The sequence below is a fragment of the Tupaia chinensis genome, unplaced genomic scaffold, assembly GCF_000334495.1.
Source record: "Tupaia chinensis unplaced genomic scaffold, TupChi_1.0 Scaffold000028_1, whole genome shotgun sequence".
NCBI classification, from domain to species: domain Eukaryota; kingdom Metazoa; phylum Chordata; class Mammalia; order Scandentia; family Tupaiidae; genus Tupaia; species Tupaia belangeri.
The window spans coordinates 7,638,301-7,663,312 of NW_006159458.1; the positions used below are offsets into that span (position 1 = coordinate 7,638,301).

At 36.6% G+C, this 25,012-nt stretch overlaps 1 protein-coding gene and 1 non-coding gene across 11 annotated transcripts in view; both read left to right on the top strand.

Moving 5' to 3' along the window:
• SOX5 (SRY-box transcription factor 5) overlaps positions 1–25,012 on the top strand; it is a 1,018,333-nt gene that overhangs the window by 673,667 nt on the left and 319,654 nt on the right. The window lies entirely within an intron of this gene.
• On the top strand, positions 1,932–2,038 carry LOC114007552 (U6 spliceosomal RNA). The gene has a single exon (XR_003549159.1). It is a non-coding gene; the product is annotated as a U6 spliceosomal RNA (small nuclear RNA).

Sequence of the window (25,012 nt, forward strand, 5' to 3'; positions counted from 1 at the left end):
AAGAGAGCCTGAGCTCATCTTACTGTGCAGATTACCTAGGATTCTAGGACATATTTCTTTTCCTTTACCTGGTAAATAGTGTATTTAAGACTAGACAAAGATGACTTACTTTTATCTCTCGGGGGCCGGGTATCAATTACACTACATTACTTTTCACAGCTTCAAATGGCGTTATAAGCATAGATAATATGAATGAGTTTATGAAGTAATGAATGAATTGTTCATTCCCTTGTTTATTCTAGAGATTTAAAAAAAAAAAAAACCTAGGTTTGTAAAGTGCTTTCACAGACAACATAACAAGTAAGGTACCAACTTTGTTACACAGAAGCTTATACTTAAAATGAAGAGTTTTTTGGTCAGGGATACCAATAGCTATATGCATGATATGAAAAAAAAAAAACAGATTTGAAGACATGGTAACTTCTATGAGAATGGCACAGATATCTTGGCCAAGATCAGAGTAGATTTTTACTTGATGATGGAGTGATGTAATAATTGTCTAAGGAGGAAATGACATCCAAACCAGTCATGGAAAGTGGCCAGTGTATGAACAGGCAGAGATGCAGGGAGGATAGGATACTCTAGGGCTGAGATTCGTAGTATTGAGGCCAAAGAAGCTTGTTTATGGGATTAAGTTGGGATGAGTAGTCCAATAGAGTAATGAAGATCCCAGAGGTCAGAACACATCAGGTATCGTCAGTGATAATAAATAGTAATTAGGAACAGGACACAGAAACTGAGAAAAAGAAAACAAATTACATTTTAATTGTAGGAGAGCTAGGTTTGAGAAGCTTTGAATGCCAAGCTCAAAGAATTGAAACTTTATAGGTTAGGAGTTGAAAAACTATCGCCAGTTTTTCAGCAGGGCAGTGATCTGATCGGTTTTGTCCTCAAAAACCATTTAATCACTTATTTTTCCTCCTTACCACACACTTACCTTGAATTTCTTTCGCTAACAAAAATGAGAGTAACCAGAGAAACAGCAGTGTCACGGATATGTTGACATAGATGCGCGCGCGCGTGTGTGTGTATATACATCTATCTATTTCTATTTAAGAGGGATTTCAGGTAAGAGAGGCTATAGACAGTATCAGTTAGCTCCATGTTGACATGATACATCCATCATAGATTTTATGTTACTTCTTTACAGAAGTTGTAATTTATTATAGTCCTTGTAAATACTTATCTATACCATGAAATTTTTAGTATTGAAGCGAAACACACTTGTTGATAGCTTAACCTCAGATTAGGAGAGTTGCCTATAATAATTATTGTTTATTGAAAGGGAAATGATGGGCAAATTTTTGAGACTTGTTAAGTAATGCTTTACTAAATGGATAAAATATAAACAAACAAATCCCTACAATGCGTTGTCTTCTGCCTGTAGCTCTGTCTGAACAGAGAACTGAGGTTTTGTGTACATACCAGTTTCTTACCTGAGACACAATTTTTATTTTATCACCAATTTAAAACTCTTAACTCCTTACTTTCTGTGATAGTATCATGCATGTAGTTCCTCAAAATCAACTAAACACGAACTCTTCTGAGAAAGATCAAGCTGGTTAGAAATACTGCTTCTGTGCTCATATTTTACACTTACATAAGATTTACTATTTATGTATCATAGCACTTAATCACTCTATTTCACAGTCTCTTTCTCCACTAGACTATAAACCCTTGAGGGTAGAGACTATGTCATTTCATTTTTGTGTTTCAGGACTAATACAGTGTTTGGTTGATAGCTGATTGGTATTAAATATGGAGATTCATTAGGAAGCTACCCAAAGACTCAGGAATAGAGCAAGTCAGAACCTAAGCAAGGTTTTTGGATTTGTTTGTTTGTTTGTTTGTTTTGCCATACAAATAGAGAAGACAGTAAGAATTTCAGAAATGTGGAAGGGTAAAAATTAATAGGACATGGTGACAGAGGGGTGCTCGCTTCAGCAGCACATATACTAAAATTGGAACCATACAGAGAAGATTAGCATGGCCGCTGCACAAGCATGGTGACAGAGGGTATGGGGAAATCGAAGGGTAAAGATGCAAAGTGATTTACAACATGTCGTAAATGATGTAGGAGAGCAGGAACCAGGCAGTGGCACAACAGTAAAGCAACTGGACCCACATGGGAATGTCCCATGTTCATGTCCCAAGACATCTCTGAGCATGCCAGCACAGGCAGGTGTGCCTGTGTTCTGGGCTAGCAGAGGCTGGGGATGGATCATGGCATGGGGACCCTCTATCTCCCTCTCTGTCTCTCTCACTCTTGAAAGAAAGAAATACAAATACTTTGATAAAAATGATGTAGACTATAAAGAAGAGCAGACTTCTTGTTGGGGCAGATAATGAGTCCTCTTTTGGACATAGTAATTTGGAGATAACATTGGGCCATACTGAGATGTTTAGTAAGCAGTTGATAAGAAATCAAAACTTGAAAGAGGTAAAGAAAGAACATTAGAATTTGAAAACCATTCTCACAGTGATGATAGTTCAAGCACATGAGTGGGACAGGTTGTAGTAAAGAATTTAAAGGAGGGGGTGATGACAGAATCTTGTGGGACACTCAGTTGGGTCAATTTGGAGGAAGAGGACCAGAGAATAAATAGTAAGTGGGGAAAACAAGAAAAGAACGATTCTAAGAAAGTCAAGAGTGCCTGTTGTTTTAAGAATGTTGAATAAGAGGGATCAGTAGTTAGAGTAATGGCTGTGTTGCTGGACTCCCATGTAGTCGGCCATAGTTCGAGTCCCGGACACAGTGGCTTAAATTCATGCCGGGCACGTGTGTGTGCATGCCCAAGATCCCAAGAGGAGAATGGAAGAGAAGGGATTGTGTTGTGGCCATCCCCCCGGGGGGTGATTTCTCACTTCTGTCTCTCTGTCTCTTTCTAGCAAGTGCACATGCCCTGTAGCAAAAAATCCCTCAAAAAATAAAAAACAAACAAACAAACAAAAACCAGAACATTGCAGAAGAGTAACTAGAGTAGAAGTAGTTGATAATATAATATTCTGTAATGTGATTTAGAAGTTAGGTTGTTACTGGGCTGGCCCTGTGGGGCAGTGGCTAATTTCCGTATGTGAGGAGCAGGGTCTCACATGGCAAACCAAAGCTAGAGTGCCAGCCTCAGCAGCTTGGGAAACACATAAGTTGTCTGTGTTTATACAAGCCTAATATCTTGACAGGATGGTGAAATGGAGAAAAAAAGAGTTGTGGCATATTCACATGCCATAAGGGGGTGCTGTCTCTCTCCCTCTCTCTATCTATCTCTCTGACTCTCTTTTTCTCTGGTGGGCACACACACACTCTCTTGCAATTAAAGAAATAGAGGGCCAGCTAGTGGAGTGGTGGTTAAGGCAGCTAGATCTCACATGACCAACTTCACAGTTTGAGCCCCAGACTTGGGGGCTTAACAATCACACTAGCAGGCCAGCGAGTGGCATAGTGGTTAAGGTGGTGGATTCCCACATGGCTGATGGCAGTTCAAGTTCTGGACCTGGTGACTTGAAACTCACAAATGGTGCGTGTACATACATGACCAAAATTCCTTGAGAAGAATGGAGGAGAAGGGATTGTAGTGTGGCCATCCCCCTTGCAGGGTGACTTCTCATGTTCTGTCTCTCTGTCTCTCCAGCAAGCGAACATGAGCACAGGTGCATTAGTGCCCCAAATCCCAGAAGAGAATGGAGGAGAATAGATCTTGGCATTAGTCATCTCTCCTGGGGGGTGATTTCTCATTTTCTGTCTCTCTCTGTCTCTTTCTGATAAGCACACATACCCCATAGCAAAACTTAAAAACAAACAAACAAATGAAATCTGTTATCACTGGTCTGGTCAGAAACAAGATTGCAAAGGACTTAAAAATACAGAAAGGAAAGCAATACGATGGTAACTTACGTGAGTAGCAGAGTTAAGATAAATAATTTATATGGGGAATTTCCACTTTCAACTCAAATAACATACAAACTCATGGAAGAATTTTATGTGGATTGTATTAAAATGTATTATAGAAACACATACATTTTACCAACAATTAGAGTTGGTATCTCCCCTTTGCAAATATTAAGGGTAATCATACAAACAAACCATAATGATTTCTATGAACAAGCTGTATTTTATAAATGTGTTACAATGGGTTATTGGACTCAAAAGCTGGAAAATATATGAGAAATCAGATAATTACTGTTTGTGATCTCAGTCTATTGTGTGTATCCATAGAATTGTTCATTTGTAAAACTTTGAATTAAAATTTTTGTGTTTGTAAAAGTAAGAAGAGAATTAAAGTTTCCATGGGCTAACAGGTGGAGTTGAGGTTAAGTCACCGGATCCCATATGCCCAGCTTCACAGTTTGAGTTCTGTACCCTGTGACTTGAGAATTATGCCAGATCTGTGTGCACGCGTGCCCAAAATCCTAAGAAGGGAGATGAGAGGGGATTGTGCCATGGCCAACCACCCGGGGGGATTATTTCTGATGCTCTCTCTGTGTTTCTCTCTGGAAAGTGCACGTGCCCTATAGCAAAACCAATAATGATAATAATAATAATAATGAGGTAAATATTCCCTAAAGTTTGTGTTATGTAATATTTTGAATTTTACGTTATAACTGTAGTATGTATTTCCTAGAAGAGAACTTTCTTCTTTTGATACTTGATAAGAAAATTCTAGAAGACATTGACCTTTATGTGGAGAAGATGCAAGAGTTTGTGTTTTGAGGCCAGGATTCCCACATGGTTGACCATGTTTTGAGCTCAGAGCTGGCGACTTGCTTTCTCATTTTCCCCCTCTCTCTCTTTCTCTGTCTCTCTCTGGTGAATGTGCATGTCCTATATCAAAATTGAAAAATAATAAAAATAATAATGCATAAATTTAATAAATAATTCTTTTTTAAAGAATTACTTATTTATTTCCATTTGTTATTGTTATTTTTTTCTTTATTTGATGAGAGAGAGAGAGAGAGAGACAGGCAGAAAGAGAGAGAGAGAAAGGGAAAGTGAGAAAGCAAGCCACCAGGTCCAGGACTTGAAAAAAAAAAAAAAAAAGCCACCAGGTCCAGGACTTGAACCATAGTTGGCCATGTGGGAATCCAGCACCCTTATCCACCACACCACCTGCTGGCCCCAAGATAAATAATTCTTTTACCAAAAAATAAGCATTTGTGTTTTGCTAAAAAGTACTTATTTTTATTTTTTTTTACATAGTATGTGGGGAATCTTAAGACCTGCTATTTTCCTATACCAAGGTATTTTTTTAAAATTTCACCAATGAAATATACATTTTTAAAAAACAGATCATTCAGGTAGAAATTTGGGTCTATTTCCTTAGTTCTTAGCATGATGGATAATCTGCTAGATAAGCCAGGGGTTGATTGTGGTTGAATTATCACCAACTGTTGACTACCACTGCAAAAGAGTAGAGGAAGGCCATGCTGTTTTTGTTTTTTATTCTTTGTTCATCTTCTCCATGTGTTCTTCTGCTCCTTCTCATGCCCTTTTTCCTCATTTCCTCTCATCTTATTCTTATTATACACTAATATTAAATATTTTAAATTTTTATTTATTTTTTAAAAATTTGCTCTAATGCTTAGACCAGCAGATGGCATAGCAGTTATTGTCATTGGATTTCCATGCAGCCAATGGAGGTTCTAGTCCCTCAGGAACATGTGCATGTGTGCCCAAATCCCAGGAGGACAATGGAGGAGAAGGGATTGCAGCATGGCCATCCTCCTGGGGGGTTGATTTCTCACTTTCTGTTTCTCTATCTCTGTGGCAAGCACACATGCCCTGTTGCCAAAGAGGGGTGGGGGTAAGAATTGCTATTGGGTTTGTGTGCTTGTCAGAGAAAAACAGAGAGAGACCCCCCCAAACACACCCAGGGCTGATGGCCATGGCCATGCCATCAATCCTTCCCCTCAATTCTTCTCTTGGGGTTTTAGATGTACATGCACACATGCCCAACGTGTTTTTTTCAAGTCACTGTGTCTGGGGCTCAAAATGTGTAGTTGGCCATGTGAAATCCAGCTGCCTTAACCACCACACTCCCACCTGCTGACCCAGACTGTGGTTTCATAATTAGAACCAGTCTCTGATTTTGGTCAGCAAATGCTGTTTACTGGAGTCTGCTGGGGTGCTATCTCCAGTCCTGGGTGCTGTAAAGTTGCTCCGGGAACCATGGGTCAAATAGGTAATAAGACTTCCTGTTCTGGTGAGGCTTCTTCTCATCTGACATTATTATCTAATTTTACAATCAGGCAGGATTGTCTCAATTTTACAGATAAGAAACCAGTCATAAGGGCTATATATGGTATTAGTAAAGAAATTTCTAATGAGAATACTTGTTTATTTTCTGATATGACTTCCTCTTTAAGGCCTCTTTCTGTTGTAAACATAGTTTGCCATGTGAGCAGCTGCAGTGCTCTTTTTCTCTAAATGCAGTGCATTAAGAGGAGCATTCGATATGACAGGTGTAAAAAGAAACAGTAAGAATAACACTTTCTGCTGTCTGTATTAGTGGATTAGTGCTGTGACTACTTAACCCCTTGAATGATTTTATACTGAAGTTTTGTTTTGTAAGGTAAGTCATAGTTAAACATTTTTTTCATTTATGTTGAAATGATAGTGGTTGATTCAAATGTTAGCGAATTTTTTTAGAGTTTTTAGTGTATCAGGTGCTGGACTGACACAGTTTTGTTAAATTCCCATCAGTAGTTGATAACAGAGTACAGAGAGTATTGTGATTCTATTAGTCTTCATGGCATTTTAGCTCTTACTCTAGGAATCAGGATACTTCAAAAAGTTGATTCAGAAATACAATTAAAGTATGCATTTATTATAGTGCATCTTTTTAAAGGTTTTTACTGTATAGAGCACATGTGCTCACCAGAGAGAGACAGAGAGAAGGACAGTTAAAAATCACCCCCAAGGGAATAGCCATGCCATAATCCCTTTTTCTCCATTCTCCTGTCAGGATTTTGGGCATGCATGTATGTGCGCATGCCTCATATGATTTTTAAGTCACCACAGCCAGGATTCAAACTGTGGTTGGCCATGTGAGCCACCATGCCACCTGCTGGTCTCTCCATGCATACTTTTTTCAGACTGAGCATTTTTAATGAATGTTTTGAAGATCCTTTGTATTAATCTATCTTTTTTTAAAGCTTACATTTAAATTTGATGCTTTTTGAAGATTGATCTTCAAATAATTTTATTAAAAATGAATTTAAGTTATGATCTCTTGTGAAATACATCATGTTTCACTTTAAATCTGCAAAGATGAAATAAATGAGTTGTTCTAGGCCAGCAATTTGTCCCAGACCTCCTGGAGGGTGATTTGTCACTTTATTTGTTTTTGTCTCTTTAGAGTATGCATGTGCCCTATAGCAAAAAATATCTCTTAAAAAATAAAAAATAAAAAAAAAGAGTGCCAGCAGATGACAGCGGTTACTTCGCTGGTCTCCCACATGGATGACGGTGGTTCAAGTCCTGGACCCAGTTGCTTGAAAATCATGCCAGGCGCCTGTGTGTGCATGCCCAAGATCCCGGAAGGAAAATGGAGAAAGAATTACGGCATGGACATCTCCCTGGGGCTGATTATTTCTCACTTTCCCTTTCAGTGTTTCTGTGTTTCTCTCTCTGGCAAGCACATATGCCATAAGGCAAAAACCCCTTAAAAAAACAAAGAAAGAAAAGAAATAATTTGTTCAATTCTTTATGTGCATAGTTATTCCAAGTGGAAATGAGCAGTTTCAAAATGTGGTGTGCTTAATTTTATCTCTAGTACATTGTTTATAATTTATTAACATTTCCAGTATCTGAATAAATCTTATTCAGGTACTAAAAATGTTTTCTTTTATTATGTGCTTTGTTTTTTTAAAAGAATTATTTTATTTAACTTTATTTATTTTAAAATTTTGACGAGAGAGGGAAACTGAGAAATCAAGGTGCCAGGCCTGAGACCCTAAACGCAGTTAAGCCATGTGAGAGTCCAGTGCCCTTAAATACCACACCACGTGCTGGCTCCTGTTGTGTACTTGATAAAGGCAAAAAAAAAAAAAAGAATATTAGTTGAAGAGGATTGAATTTACTTTGTGGATTAAGTAGTTTAACGGGCTTGTTCATGTCCACACATGGACATTTTTAGTATTAAGTACTCCTAGAGAAATATTCCCTGAAGAAAAAATTTAAAAAAAAATTAGCTTTAGGGCCTGTGCATTTGCTGGATAGAGACATAGAGAGAGGGAGAGAAGGAAAGTGAGAAAGCAAGCACCTCTCCCACAGCCCCAAGAGGGAAAGGCCATATCATAGTCTATCCCCTTCTCGAGATTTTGTGTGCGCAAATACAGACCCAGCATGTTTTTCAAATTGCCAGGTCTGTGACTTGAACTTAAACCAGTTCTTGAACTTGAACTTGAGCCTGTGGGATTCAGCCACCTTAACCACCACCCAATTGGCTGGCCCTGCATAGATGATTTTTAACTTTTTAAAATACATATCGTCTGTTTGATTGTAGAGGTTTCTGTAGTGTATCTATTTATTTATTTATTGAGAGGTTTTTGCTATAGGGTGTGAGTGCTCACCAGGACAGAGACAAAGAGACAGGAAGTGAGAAATCACCACCCAAGGGGGATGACCATGCCACAATCCCTTCTCTTCCATTCTCCTCTAGGGATCTTGGGCACACACACACACACACACACACACACAAACACACACGTACCCAGCATGAGTTTAAGCCACCGGGTCTGGGACTCAAACCACGGATGACTACATGGGAGTTCAGTAACCTAGCCATTATGCCAACTGCTGGTCCCAGTAGTGTACCCGTTTATAACCACTGTGGGTACTGTATACCTATAGTATCTTTGTTCTGAAATTCACTGAGCATCTTAATATTTAGATAGATTGTTGGGGAGCATGGATAAGATTATTTAAAAGCGTATCATTTTAATTTCTTCCTATCACATTGTTGCTAATTAGAATAAGTTATAATGCTTAAAATGTCTTAACCTTTACATACTAGGAGAAAACAAGATAGGATGGGTGATATTACCAAATGCTCCTCTATTTTCTGTGTGTATGGAAAGAGGGCAGTGGAACTTCCAAAAAGCTAAAGAAATGGTATCTTTTTAAAGTATTACTTGTGGTTTAAGAGAAGAAAGTAAGTTTTACAATAATAGTACAATGACTGTCTTCATGAACCAGTCTCTTTTTGTCATTGTCATTGTGTTGTTTTTTAATTAGAATTGTTTTAAAGTTTATTCATTTATTGGATTGTAAAAATCATGATGGGAACCAGCAGGTGGCATGGTGGTTAAGGTGCTGGACACTCCCACATGGCCAACTGCAGTTTGAGTACCGGACCTGGTGGCTTACTTTCTCACTTTCCCTCTCTCTCTCTCTCTCTGGTCAAATTAAAATAAATAAATGAATAAATAAAATTAAATAAATAATTATTTTTTAAAAATCATGATGTATTTTTTCCATGTTTTCTATGCAAAGAAATGTCATGACTTTTCCAACAACCCAATATTCCATCAAGGGGAGAGGAAGAGGGATACAGCACCCTAGACAGGGTCTCACTGCCACCAACCCTAGCTTCTGCCAGGCCAGATCATGGGCACACACCTGCCCAGCATACTCAGATCTGTGGACTTTAACCAAGTCACCTTTCCACATGTGATTGCCTCACAGAGCATCATGTCTTTGCCGCTGCTCACTGTCTGGCCCCTTGATTATAATTTTAATTGGCAAATAGTTGTCCATGGCCATTTACATTAGTAATACTGAATTTTTATTTTGACTAAGCAATACTAGCATTACTCATTTTATTCGACATATATATTTGTTATAAAAATGTACATGTACCTTTACTTTTTATAAATTAACTATAATTCAAGGAGTATTGGTTGAATGCTTATTAGTCCAAGTCAGTATTCTAGGTAAGGTCATATAAGGGGATATTCAGGAAGTTCATAAAAGGTGCATATTATGAAAAACCTATGCAAGGATCTCAATTTTTTTTGCACTAAAATCACCTCAACTTTAACTTTGTTTTCCATGAACTTTTCCAAGTCCTCTCTTATAACAGAGTACAAGCTGGATTTTCCTACATTTATAGATCTTCAGTGAGAGGAGCCAGACAAAAACTGAAATGAATAGGTCAAATATATAGTTCAAAGATAAAAATAAGTGATATTGAAAAAATATAGCAAGGATTGGAGGTAGGGAATTAAAAAGATAAATGTTTAAATCCTCCCCGATAAAATAGCATTTGAGGAAAGACTTGAAGGAGTTGTGGGCAAGAGCCACATGGATATTTAAAGGATGGTCATGCCAGTCAGAGAACAAAAACATGCGAAGGACCTGGCAGGTTTGAAGAACAGCAAGGAGGCCAGTATGGCTAGAATAAAATGAGCTGAGGGGAGGTTAGGAGGAAGTGAGTTCAGAGAGGCAAAGAGGGACTGGATTGTTCTTAGAGTGTTGGAGGCTCCTGCAGGGACTCTGGCTTTTACTGAAAGAAGTTGAAGCTATTGGAGGGTTTCAAAAGCAGAGCTCCAAACAGAGCAGAGCAATGAAATGTCTTTATGGCCTAGCATAAAACATTTCTTATTCATTCAGACTTCTATAGAACAGTCCCAAAGTTTTACAGATTTTAAGACATGTCCCAGAACTTTTAACCCCAAATCCCATCATACATGGAATTATCTCTCACTTCAACAGCATTGTTCCAAACATCCATTAGGACCTACTCTAGATTTTTTTGGGGGGTGGGGCGGGAGGTGGTGAGGAGCTCAAATACTTGAAATCTCTTTTTTAGGAGTGCATATAGCCAATAATCTCAAGTAGGTGAGGACTCAGTGGGTCATGATTGCTTTGTAATTTAGAAATTTGGGTGACTGATTCACATTGCTTAGTGGGTTCAGTAAGAACATATACTGATCAAGGAGCTCCTGTCTATCTCAACACCTTAAAAGCAAATTTCTGAGCCACTGTCCCCAAAATATTAAAGAGAAAACTTAAAGGTTTAAATATCTCTGTTAATCTGCTTATACTAATACCTAGTCTTAAAAGAAAAAAAAAAAGATGCTCTTATTTTGGAAGAATTCAATTAATTTAGGTGCCAAAGGTAAGGGCAGTTTCAGAGATCCATTTTTCAATATAATTTGAACTGCTTAAGCATCTGGTGTTAATTACAACCACTTTGAAGCAATATTATTTTTTGGTTTTCCATTTGAGTTAGACTTGTGTTCTGATTTATATATTTAAAATAGAGTCCCTAATTTCACTCTAAATTTTAAATGAAAATTCCCACTGTGAAGTAGTATGGAGCTAAGTATCTAAGCTTAGCTCCACCTTCAATGATATATTTATAAATGTAATTTTATCTTAAAGCTTTGCAATATGGAAAATATTTAAATATACATAATACTATGTAAGAACGAATAAGTACATTGAAGTAGAATGAAAATTAATATATTGCTGATCTCTTTAGGTAGTTTTTAGTTAGATCTTTCATGCATTGGCATTGTAAAACCCTGTAATTTTGCAATTAGGAACAATAGGTCCTTAGGAGACACAGTTTAGGAACTAAATACAGTTTAAGAGTATAATCTAGACTTAATCCCTCCTACCTAATTCCTGGTAAAACCAATGGAATAGAAAAATCCCATCACTAGCGATACTCTTTTTTTTTTTTTTTTTTATTTTGCCAGACTGTTCTCCAACTTTTGCTGTCATTAAACTCCTTGATGTGATTTTTAAACATTAGCTTTGCAACTCAGCTATGAATGTGTGACCTTTGCCTGCTGTTAACTTATAAATTCAGCATACTCATTCAGATATACTTTTTTTTTTTTTTTACCCTTTCCTCAAATTTATCCTCCAGGGATACTTAGAAGTCTTTAGAATAATGATACATTTACTTTCCCAGCTTTTCTCCATTGCCCATTGCCATCATGCTGGATTTTGCAGGGCTTTGTTCAATGTTGCATTGCAATTTATGCTACTAAGAAAGAAGGGACTCAGCTGCAAGGCAGGAATTTAGGCAAAGGAACTTTGAATGAAGTAGCAGTGTATAATTTGAGTTGTAAACACCATGGATTCATTGTAGTTTAAAAGTATTCATCATAACTGAGTTATAGTTAAAAGGATTTGGTAGAAGATTGTGTGTCAATAGGTAACAGTTAGGGGCTTTCCAGACTCCCTTTCATGTGGTTGAATGGCAGCTGCACATCAGGCAGGTTCAGACTCTTAAATTACACCCTCTCTCTTGACCTTGTCATCCAGACTCCAGAGTATTTTTTTAGTTTATTAGTTAAATACTGCCCAGTAATTTAAGTACCAGAAAGCTGTATCCTTTGAAGATTGTTTCCAGGAAAAGAAAATGGTAATCAATAGAGATGCTACAAATAATTTTGCATTTTGCATACTCACACGTGTGCACACAGACACGTTGTCCTGAAGGTGGCCTTCTGTGAACTATAGCCTTATTGTCCAACAGAGCCTTTGGAAATTCACTAACGGATGCACAGCACAGGCTCTGTTGCTGGGCTAGTACTACACACAGAACTCCTATTCAGCATTTTTTCTGTTTTCCTGGATTATTTGAACAGTTAATAGGCACATACACACGAGCACGCACTCACACACACTCACATATGTGCTAATTCCACATCACAAAAACCACTCTCATATTTGGCTCCATCTGATCCTCGATTTAGCCACAAGGCAGGACTTAAGGAACTTGTGTCAACTCTATTAAAAAGGTATCCAAGGTAGTCTAATAAGACAAAATTTGAGGAACATAGTTGAGGTACATAAAGGAGAAATTGTATTTAAAGTCATAATATGACTTTTCTGTGCTACACAGAAAAAGTCTCTGGAGTATCTGTTGCCAGAATTTTTTATGAGCTCTCTGTTCTTTTAAAGTCTCAACATGTTCATCCGTTAAAGAGAGAGCGAGCGAGAGAGAATTAGTTAATGGTAAAAGACACATTTTTCTACTTTTTCTAACAATTTGCCAGAGGATGCATGTGCTTGCCAAAATAGAGTGGGGTGCCGGGGTGAGGAAGTATCCCTCCTTCGTAGGGAATAGTCACACTGCAATACCTTCTTCTCCATTTCTGCCTCCTTTTGAAATTTTGAACACACCCAGACATGTGTCCATGTGCTTTTCAACGTTCTTGAGTCCAGGACTCAAACTGTAGAGTCAGCCATGTGGGCTCCAGCCACCTAAACCACCAGGCCATTGGCTAGCACAGGTAGTTTGCAATCTACTGGAGCCAGCGACACACAGAGCTATGACTGCTAGACAACAGCATTTGTGAAAAGTATTTTGATATCAGCTGTATGACTGTATTCTTGAAAACTCCTATATTAAGAAAATTTGTAGGCCAGTAGGTGGTGTAGTAGTTATTGTGCTGGACTCCCATATGACTATCTGTGTTTCAAGTCCCGGACCTGGCAGCTTGAAACTCACACTGGCTTCATGTGCATGCCAGAAATCATGAGAGGAGAATGATAAAGGATTGTAGTGTGGCCACTCCCCCTTCCCTGGAAGGTAATTTCTCACTTTCTCTGTGTCTTTCTGTTTCTCTGGTGAGCTCATGCACCCTATAGCAAAAATTAAAAAAGAAAGAAAGACAGACAGACAGAAAGAAAGAAAGAAAAAGAAAAGAAAATTTGCAGGCCAACAGGTGGCATGGAGGTTAAGATGGCAGACTACCACATGGCCTAGTAAGTAGTTCAAGTCCTGGAGCTGGTAGACAGATATGTGCATGTATGTGTGTCCAAAATCCTGAGGAGACTGAAGGAGGAGTGATTGTGGCATGGTTAACTCCTCTGGGTTCTCACTTTCCTTTTCTCTCTCTCTCTGGTAAGTGCACATGCTCTATAACAAATCAGGAAGGAAAAAAATATAAAAAGAAAGAAAATTTGCTTAAAAGACCATACGGAGAATTAGATTTATTAGTGAACCTATATAAATATATATTTATGTAAATAATAATTAGTTCTATATAATGTATATAAATACCCCCACTTTTTTTTCTGTTCACTAAAGTAAACCAGTAAGAACAGCTTGTCTTTTAAAGAAGTATATTAAAACTGAAGGTTATTTTTTTCTAGATGAAACTTTTCAAATAGTCTTCCCCTGTGGTTTCAGTGAAATGCTTGTCAATTCATTTTACTTTAAACATCTTAATACAGTAATAAAAGAGCATGTATCATTGTAGGTTTATTTTCAACAACACAAACTAGCCATAATCACCGTATCCTGACCTGGAGAACCCTTTTGCCTCTTGCAGAAGTTGTTCATTCTATTACCTAAGCCAGCCATGGTCCACAGTGCTGGACCTGTGTAGAAGATCAGGGTTGAGGTCCAGGTTGACCTGTAAGGTAGGCCATACAAGCGTGACTGTGATTTGCTTGGCTGGGAAGACTGAGGTAGGATCACAGAGAGAGATGCTGTTGCGGGTGACTTGTCTCTGTTTCTCTGTCTCTTAAAAGACAGAAGAAAGGAAAGAAGAAAGGAAGGAGAGGTGGAAGGAAGGAAATTACAAAACCATTCTAATCCTTAAGTCATAAAATTTGAAGGGAAACTCATTCTCAGTGTCTTGCAAATGCAGAGTTGACAAGTGCAGGACCACAGGAGTGAGTGCCTCCTTAAATTCTATGCCCTAGGTGACTCCCTTGCTTCCCCTTCCTCCGAAGACCGACTAGGTTTGCGTTGCTTCTGGCTGTACCATGTGGTTGTAACATATGCATTTCTGTTTATGTACTAAATTCTGAACCTTACTCCCTACATCTTCACCATTATTTTGCTTAATCCTCACACAAAATTACCTTGTGTTCATCAGACATTTGAGCAAATTCTGCAGAAAGACACCTTTCAGTATACCCACCCATACTCCATTCTTAGATTGGGAATCTGATGGATTTTCTAAATAAAGAACAATTTCAGTGTTTATGTACACATTTTGTTTTTCTTTTATTCTTAAATATTCATGTGTTTAAAAGTTACTGTTCAGGGTTGGGTACTACAAAATGTATTCTGTACATTCTGGACAAATAGATTTACAAGGGTTATTTTCTTTACAAGCTATTTTACTTTACAAGCTAATGTGCTTATTTTACTAATAGAATCTGCCCCTTATTCCAAGGGTCTAGCAGAGTACATGGTACAGAGTAGGCACTTAATAAATGTCTGTTACACTGTAACTACCAATTTTTTACTTTAAAATTTGGAGTCACTCACGATTCACATATATTTTATCAAGAATTCTTGCAGTGATGAAAAATATACAAATATATATCTACTTATTTTCACATGAGGGGAATTTACAGTTAGGGGAAGATTATAGTAATTTCCCTAGGTGAAAGTCCAACATGAAGAAAGTTTCTGTTTGTTTTTTTTTTTTTTTTCCCCCCTTTTTTTTTTGTTTTTTTTTTTTTTTTCCCCCCTTTTTTTTTTGTTTTTTTTTTTTTTTTCCCCCCTTTTTTTTTTGTTTTTTTTTTTTTTTTCCCCCCTTTTTTTTTTGTTTTTTTTTTTTTTTTCCCCCCTTTTTTTTTTGTTTTTTTTTTTTTTTTCCCCCCTTTTTTTTTTGTTTTTTTTTTTTTTTTCCCCCCTTTTTTTTTTGTTTTTTTTTTTTTTTTCCCCCCTTTTTTTTTTGTTTTTTTTTTTTTTTTCCCCCCTTTTTTTTTTGTTTTTTTTTTTTTTTTCCCCTCATATATTCTTGGTTTTGTCTTTTAATTTTTTTGCCTTTACTATCAGGGTTGAATTTCAAAAACCTTAAGGTCTCGGTCGTTTTCTTTTTAAACAGCTATTTTTATATTTAAGACCACTTAGTGACAAAGAACAACAACAACAAAAAAAGCAAGTTGTCTTCTGTTGACTGCTAATTTCCTTCTGTTGACTTAAGACAGTAAAACATTGAAAGAGAGAGAGAGAAGAGCAAGACTTCTTAGCTTGAAAGAGGTACCACAACAGGTGATGAGGGTCTGAGCATTCCGAATAAGCACTTACATACAGTACAGGTGATCCTGAAGGAATTCTTTAGCAGATCTAGAAGTCCTCCTTTTGGGCTTTGCTCTCCCTCATTTATGTGTGGCTCTGTGTGCAAATGATGATGAAGTGACATTCCTATTCTTTACTAGTTGCCTGTAGTGTCTCCCCACCCCTTCTGTCTATTCTCTGTCCCCTGTTTTCAGTACTTCTAATTCGTTTCATCTCTAGACACTATCTGAATCTCTTTCTTATATTTAACCTTTTTAACTGTCTTTTTCTGAGTTTTACACTTTACTATCTTTTTACAATGAACTTTTTCTGTATAGTTAACTATACATATATTTTGACTTTCTATATGTACTTTAATGCAAATATTTTAATAACTTTCTGTAATATTAATACAAAGAATGCAAACAAATACTACTTTAAAATATTTTCTCATCACGGAGTAAATTTAAAAAAGAAATAATTTGGTGACTTACCCTATATCCCCTACTATTGGATAATTGGATAAGTCATGGCCTATTTTTTCTGTTTTCTATATAGAAATACATCATGACTTTTCCGACAAACCAGTAATATTTTTGAGTATGTACTCAATAACTACACATCCATTTTCATTACTATTACCCAGTCTGATTTGGATATATTGACTTATGAATGAAAGACAATCAGATATTTATGGGAAAGTTGAAAACATTTATCTGGTTGTCATAATGAAAGAGTCAGGAATTTATGTAGAGATGATATCAAAAAGTTAATATCAATAGTGGAAAATGTGTAGATTGTGAAGAGAAGTGTTAATCACAGAATATTCTGGAGTGAGTGTGTGTGTGGCTTTATACATGTACTTGTGCATTTGTGTGTGTGAGAGAGAGAAATAGTGGAGAGAGAGTAGTCATTGCCAAGAGGGCCAATGAACTTGTATGAGAACTAAGAGTGTAATATCATAAAATCATTATTAGAATGTTTATTTATTGAATGTATGATACCCAGTTCTTGATATAGTTTTTATTTTTCTAAAACAATACCTTTCTTAAAAACTATATTTATTACATGCTTGCTTATGTATATTTTGCAAATCATGACACTTAAGATATGATTATGAAGTAATAAAATTTACATAAACACAGAGAAAATTATTTAAATGAAGAGAATAATATCTTCAGGCAATTAAGTAGATGGCATAAACCTAGAAAATTAAAGCAAATGTTGTTCTAGTTCATTCATTGGTTTTTCAATTTTGTAGTTATTATCATAGTGATTATCGTATTGAACTCAAATTGCTACATACATTCTGTATGAGCATATTTTCTGTATTTGATGCTCTGTGGGCACAGATTAAGGATTTATTATTGGTTTGCTTTATATTGTTATTTTTTTAAATACTTTCAGACAATATTCTGTGATAGATACCAGACAATTCATTCTAAGAATGCCTTGTGGTTTTGAGATTGACAAAGCAGGACTGTTATATTTCCTAAGGAATAGATTTGTGTTTCAAAGGTATGGAATATATTAGTGTTTCTATGTATATGGTTATTTTTCTTATTTTCCTCCTCATGTATATCTGGCAATATCCAGGTCTAAATTTGATTTTGTTAGCTGTATTCAGACAACAGTAAAAGTGATTTTGTGTTCTATTACCTTTTTCTGTGATCTCCTTGTAGACCTTGAAATTGAAGTTGGCATATTTGTAAATATGATTTTCTTTGCTAGATCTTTTGAAAGTTTATTTTGCTTAATAATAAATTATCCTGAGAATTCAGTGGTAACGTTGACCCTATTAATACAATAAGAAATTAGCCTTCAGAGAGCTTGGTGAATATTTTTCTATGTACCAAAATGAAGGTAATAGGTTCTAACATGATCATTCAAAAATTGAAGCTCTCTTAGTGCATAGATGAGTTATTGAAATAGGTTAGGCAAAACCAGCTAAACTATATACCACAAATACTAATCTTGTCTGTATTACTTTTAATTTTAAAACAGCTAGCAAAATTTACTTTGACGCTAACATTTAGAAGGGCTTTGAGTGGACAGAAGATCCCCCTACTCCCTCGTAGATAAACAATAGAAAAAGCTGGAGCATTTTGTGTATGATTACTTTGAAAGCATTCCCGCTAATAGTGATATATTTGAACTGACTCATTCACATATTCTGGGCTTCTTGCGATCAGCAGCATGTGCATAAGGAACATTTTAAATTTCTTTGCCTCACATAGGTATTTAACCCATGAGACTTTGCCCCTGTACTTAACAATGCTCTATGTTAGAGAGACTATTCTGAAAATAAATATTGTATGCTACTTTAAGAGCAGGCCAAAGACAAAGTATCAATCACACGTTATGGTTCACCCTTTCCCTCATAATGCATTTGCTGGAAAAGATGTTTCCCATTCTATCACTTAAAAGGTTAATACTAGTAAAAAAAGGAAAAAATACATGTTCTTTGAATATTGTTGGAAATAAGCATTATTATTGTTGGAATTTAAATATATGTTCAGCACATGGCAAATCAGCCTTTGAAAAATGTTAACATAATTTAGTGTTTCTCAGTTTCAAAGAACGGATAGAAGTTTAAAATAAGAAAATCGTTAACGTTTGATTGCATTATGAGCCATTCATTCAGATTCTTTCTTTTCTCTCTTTCTTTTCTTTTCTATGTCCTTTGTGCCATATATCAAAACTAGATTTCTCAGACTTATATCGGTCTGGGAGATTTATGATTTTTACTATGCTTCTGAAGACATTTTTACTTGAATTTGTAGGTTTTGCTATTTGATGAAAAAATTCATTGACAGACCTTAGATTACAGATGTTTTCTATGGCCTTTAATATGTTCATTTTTATATGATATGGATTGTCTTTAGCTGCAGTATACCCAGAGACAGTATAACTTTTGGGTACTTAATCTGCTCTTTTGCTTAAACTCAGTTTTTTAATCCTTCATATCCACTGACTAATACCTGGTAAACAATAAGTACTTAATTAGTATATATGGGTTATTGATTAATAATGAAATTATTTCCTGATTCCCTCTAATTAGCAATATATAATCTCTACTTTCCAGGCCTTTTTTTTTTTTTTTTTTTTTAATTTTGCTGTAGGGTACCTGAACTAACTGGGGAGAGAGAGAAAGAGAAAGAGACAGGAAGGTGAGAAAGCACCCCCAGGAAGAAGTGAGCGAGCCCAAATCCTTCCTCCTCCATTCTCTTCTCAGGCTTTGCACATGTACACACATGCACCCAGTGTGTTTTTCAAGCAGCAGGGTCTGGGACTTGAACTGCGGAGTCTTCAATATGGGATCTAGCCACCTTAACACTTGCTTGTGCTTTCCACATTCTTATAAAATTATATGAAATCTGAACTTTCTGCTGTTCAATTCTTATCTAAAGCTCACTTGTAAAGTAGATAAATATTTATTCAAAATATAGTATCTGTTGCCCCACATGCAAGAATAGCTGAAGATTTCAAAATTTTACCTCTATATGAAACAGAACTGTATCATGATCCAGTCTTAGGCTGTTGTGTAGAGAATTGTATTATTATTTTCATTTTGATGATATAATGCTAATATCATTCTTCTTCACTGAAGTTTAAAAAGATATAGTCATTTTAAAACATGCTATTATAGGGCCAGCAGGTGGCATGTTGATTAAGGCAATGGACTCCCACATGGCAAACCACAGTTCAAGTCACAGACCCAGCAGTTTAAAACTCACTTTTTGTGTGTGAGTTTCTTGAATCTCACACTTTGCACACTGGACATGTGCCTGTTCCTTAGATCCAGAGGGGAGAATAGTAAAGGGATTGGTGTGTGCCCATTTCCTATGGGGGTTGATTTCTCACTTTACCTATCTCTGTCTCTTTCCTGTGAGCACACATGCACTATGGCAAAGCCCTAAAAACAAACAACAAATAAAAAATGCTATTACAAGAATATAGTTAACTAAATCAAATCAGGTGTTCAACTAATGAATACCAATGGGAGATTTTTCACTCAGATTTGTGTATCAGGGAAAGCTGTATTATACCTGTGTAACTGGTTTTCTTTTATCTGATAATGGAGCAGCAGATGGTATAATAGTTACATTACTGGACTTTCACATAGTCGACCATGGTTTGAGTCCCGGACCTGGTGGCTTAAAATTCACTCTAGGTGTGTATACATGTATGCCCAAAATCCCAAGAGGAGAATGGAGGAGAGGGGATTGTGATGTGGCCATTCCTCCTGGGGGATGATTTCTTGCTTTCTGTCTCTCTGGTGAGCGCACACGCCGTATAGCAAAAATCTCTCTCTTGAAAAGAAAAAAAAGAAAAGCATAACTTTTATCTGATGAATATCATGAAAGTAAATGCTTCTCTCATAGCTCTAGACAGTAGGATGTTTTTACAGTTGTATCAGCAATTATAGCAGACCTTAGGTTTACATTTCCTACTCTTTACCTTGGACTACTCAGTTCATTTTATTTTCAACTCTCATTTTTCTTTCTTATTGATTGATTGAGAGAGAAAAGGAGAGAGACCTCTGACAGGATCTTGTCATGCCACAGTTCTCTCCTAACCTTCCAGTTGGCTAGATTTCAAGCAACCTGTGGACATATAAAGAATGTTCAGGTCAACTTCAGGTCTGATCTCAAGGCTTCCCACATAGCTCCAATATTACATAGGGTCTCCCTGTTGACTCACCACTTTAGCTGAGCCTTTCTTTCTTTCATTTCTTTGTTCTTTTCTTTCTTTTTTCCCTTCCTTCCTCCTTTCTTTTCTTCCTTTTTCTTGTGGTTGCATCTGATGTCTCTCTGTCATTCCAATTGATTCTTTCTTTTGTATTCATAGGAAGACATAAAAACAAGAGTATATAAACTTTTTCAAAACACATTCACACCTTTAGCTCTCATTTAGTCTTCCTTTTTATTATATCTATCTATAGGAATTCCAATATCAAAATAATAGATTGATAATAAATACATAAATATTCACTCTGTTTACGGAATCACGTAACCACAGTGAACAGTTATCCTTTTCACCCTGTTCACATGATAAGACAATTTTCTGTTTCTTCTTACCCAGTTATGTCTCCTGCTGTGTCTCAGGTCCAAACAAGAGCACTTTTCTATTTTGCTACGTACTTCCCCTGCTAACATCGATCTGACCTGAGCAAGACCGGTACATAGGACTCACTTTTGAGCTTTTAACTATAATGTTCTGGATTTATAACTCTTATTTCTCTTTACAAATAACACTAATAATGTTTCCAGATTTCATAATACATCTACATGAAGCTAAATTATTTATATAGATTAAAAGACAGAATGCACTCTGGTTTGTTTCTTAAATAGTGCAGTATATCACACCATACTCTTAATCATGACTTTAAATCCCTATGTTAGTGATGGGTGTTTCTTGCAAGTAATATAATTATCAGTATAATTAAGTTGATATTGACATATTTCTGATGATTGTGCTCATCATATGTGTAAACCTTGGATCAAAACAAATGTATAATCCTTTTTTAACCAATAATATAGAAAAGACAAGATTTTTTAACTGCCCTTCAGTTTAATATAGCATAGAACACTAGGTTCTAGGATACAGGAGGCAGGGTCTAGTCTATGCCCTTCTGTTGATTAACATAAAATCTCAACATTGTGTAATTTGCCATGTCAATTTTCCCTTTGTGTCATGTTTAAAACTATTCTGGGGAACCAGCAGTTAGCGTAATGGCTATGTCGCTGGACTCCCACGTAGTTGACCGCGGTTCGTGTCCCGGACCCAATGGCTTTAAACACTCCGGGCGCGTGTGCGTGCGTGCCCAAGATCCCGAGAGGAGAATGGAGGAGAAGGGATTGCGGCGTGACCATCCCCCCTGGGGGGTGATTTCTCGCTTTCTGTCTCTATGTCTCTCTCTGTCTGTCTGGCGAGCACACGCGCCCTACAGTGAAAATCTCTCAAAAAAAAAAAAAAAACCTATTCTGAACAACACATTCCAATGGTATTTTTAGGACTAATAAGATGGAAGAGTCTTATTGCTCTCTATTCAAACCTTATTGATTTAAAAAATGCCCCCCCCCCTTTTTTTGTAGTATTTATGCCATAGGGTGTGTGTACTCACCAGAGAAAGACAGAGAGAGACAGTGGGAGGGAAAGTTAGAAATCTTGCCCCAGAAGGGATGGCTTCATGACAATCTCTTTTTCTCCATTCTCCTCCTGGGCTTGACTTCTTATGAACACAATAGAATTTTACTCCAATCCTCAAAAATGTAAATGACCAGGATTTTGCACCATTGGTTTTTGCTTTTTGCTTTTTGCTTTAGGGCACTCATGCTTGCTGGAGATAGAGGCAGAGAAAGAGAGGGCAAATGCATTCTGCAATTTATTCTTTCGGGATTTTGGGCATGCACACAGGCGTCCAGTGTGTTTTTCCAAGCTACAGTGTGTTTTTCTTATGGGACTCAAACCATGCTGTTGACCATATGGGATCCAGCTGCCTTAACCTCCATGCCCTTGATTTTTATTATTTTTATTCTAGGTTTTTGTCTTAGGGCGTGTGTGTTCACTGGAGGGAGACAGAGAGAGAGAGAGAGGGAAAGTGAGAAATCACCCCCAAGGGGGTATGGCCACACTGCAATCCCTTCTCCTCTATTCTCTTCCTGCAATTTGGGCATACATGCACAAGTACCTGGTGTAATTTTCAAGATGCCAGGTCTGGGATTCAAAATGTGGTTAGCCCTGTAGGAGTCCAGCACCTTAACCACTATGTCACCTGTTGGCCCCAAGCCCTCGATATTCCTAGGAAGCTAAACATAATGTAAAGTACAATTATATGACTTTAAATGGTCAAGGCCATTTAGTTCAAACTCTAAATTGATACATGAAATTTCGTATATTAACCCAATGAATGGTAACTGAGCTCTTACCCATACAGACAAAATTAGAAAAATAAGTTACGATTTCTACTGTTTAGCTAGGTAGGAGGATAAAAAACCTATAAATTGTAGCACAGTAGAATGGGTTTAGAAGGTAAAGCTGACATTCATTAGTAATATTGACAGTGTTCATCATCATTTGTCACTAAACAGTGTCCCAATTCCATGACCATGGAACCAACTAGGCTGACCAAGATCTAAGGATTTGATGTCTAGCATAGTCTAGGGCTTCCATGATCATGTTCTAGTTATTGGGTCTGTGGTACATTGCTAAATGTGTTGCATCATCATGATTATTGTTGTTTAAACATATTTTAAGCATGACCTGAGTGTACAGATGTCCAAGTCAAACCAGAACCTTAAAGAGAGCGTTCAGGAGGAAGCTGTGATTAAACTGATAACAAAAAAAAAAAAAAAGAGAGAGAGAGAGAGAGTGAACATTAATTGGAGGATAGAGAAGAAAAGAATGGTGTTTTATTGCACCCCCAATAATTTAGTTTTTTTAGTCCTTATTCACACAAGTCTTAAATTTAGGTATAAATGCTTCATAAGGCAACTGAGTTTGTCGTGGGATTCTTTCAGTTCTTAAAAAGGTTATTTGTCCTATGGGGCTAGAATTAGTTCAAGTACACCTTGGACATTTTGATTCTGATTGTGTCTTAAGCTTAAAGGAATTGCCAGATTTTGGCCCCATTTTGTAATTAGTGAGTTTTAATTTAAAAAAAAAAAAGTCACAAAATAGTTGAGAATGGATAAAAGAGAGCTGTAAGTTCTCGGGTGTTTCTGAATTAACTTGTTCATACCACAGATTTTAGTACTTAAGCATTTTGGATTGCAGGGCCAGCAGGTGGCATGGTAGTTAAGGCTCTGAACTCAAACATAGTCAAGCATGGTTCGAGTTCCAGACTTGATGGCTTGAAAATCATGCCAGGCACGCATGCATGAATGCCCAAAATTCCAGGGGAAGAATGGGAGAAGGGGTTGTGGTGTGGCCATCACCCCTAAGGGGTGATTTTACATTTTTCCTCTCACTGTCTCTTTCAGATGAGTTCACAGGTCCTATGGCAAAACCAAAAATATTTCAGATGGCTTCTTGATCCATATAGTCAAAATTTTAAGTACCTTTTCTATATCACTTATTTTTAAATATTGTAAGTGCTTGTTTTATCAATTCTTTGTGCTAGGATAAACTTAAAATTACAAGTTATTTTTAATTAGAATTTAATTTTTTTTTAAAAAATGGCAATTTAGAGGTGTCTAGAGTATGTGAGTCTCTAGTGTACCCTCTGTCCTACCCTCCATACACACATACACATGCATTATCACAAGACAGCAAAAGAGGATTTGCCTGAAGCTTTGGCACAATTCTAGCACAGTTTAGTCATGAGAAAATAAAGTCTCCTCAAATCTATTTTGTTCCACCTTCCAGAAGCTTCGTTAATAATATTAATGGCTCTAAAACTGTGGTCAACAGTGAAATCTACAGGTCACTATTAAAATTAAAAGATCAATCTTTGCTCACTTGGAAAAAGTTAAAGCATATTAATATAAATTATTTCCATAATTTGAAATTTTGCTTTCATAAATTTTGTCTTAAAGCATCAATACTAGTAATTGCTTATCTGATATGAGTCAAATGAACAGTGCAGACAAATATTAATAAAAGTTCAGAGACAATAAATGTTACTTAGCTTTAAAATGTATTTTATTCATGGATTTGTCATATTTTGAAGTTATAGTTACATGCTCATCTGTTAAAATTTCTTTTAAGAAAATTAAAACCTCCTACTTGATTTAATATGAATGTTGGGCTCCTACATGGGACTAGTAGATGGAATAATGGTTACACCGCTGGATCCCATGTAGTCAACTGCAGTTCAAGTCCTGAATTCAATAACTTAAAACTCACACTGGTTACATGTGCGCGCGTGCCCAAAATCTCGTGAGGAGAATGAAGTAGAAGGAATTTTAGTGTGGCCAACCCCTGATGGGGTTTCTTGCTTTCTGTCTCTCTGTCTCTTTCTGTCTCTCTAGTGAGCACATGTGCCCTATAGCAAAAATCTCTCTTAAAAAAAAAAAAAAAAAAAA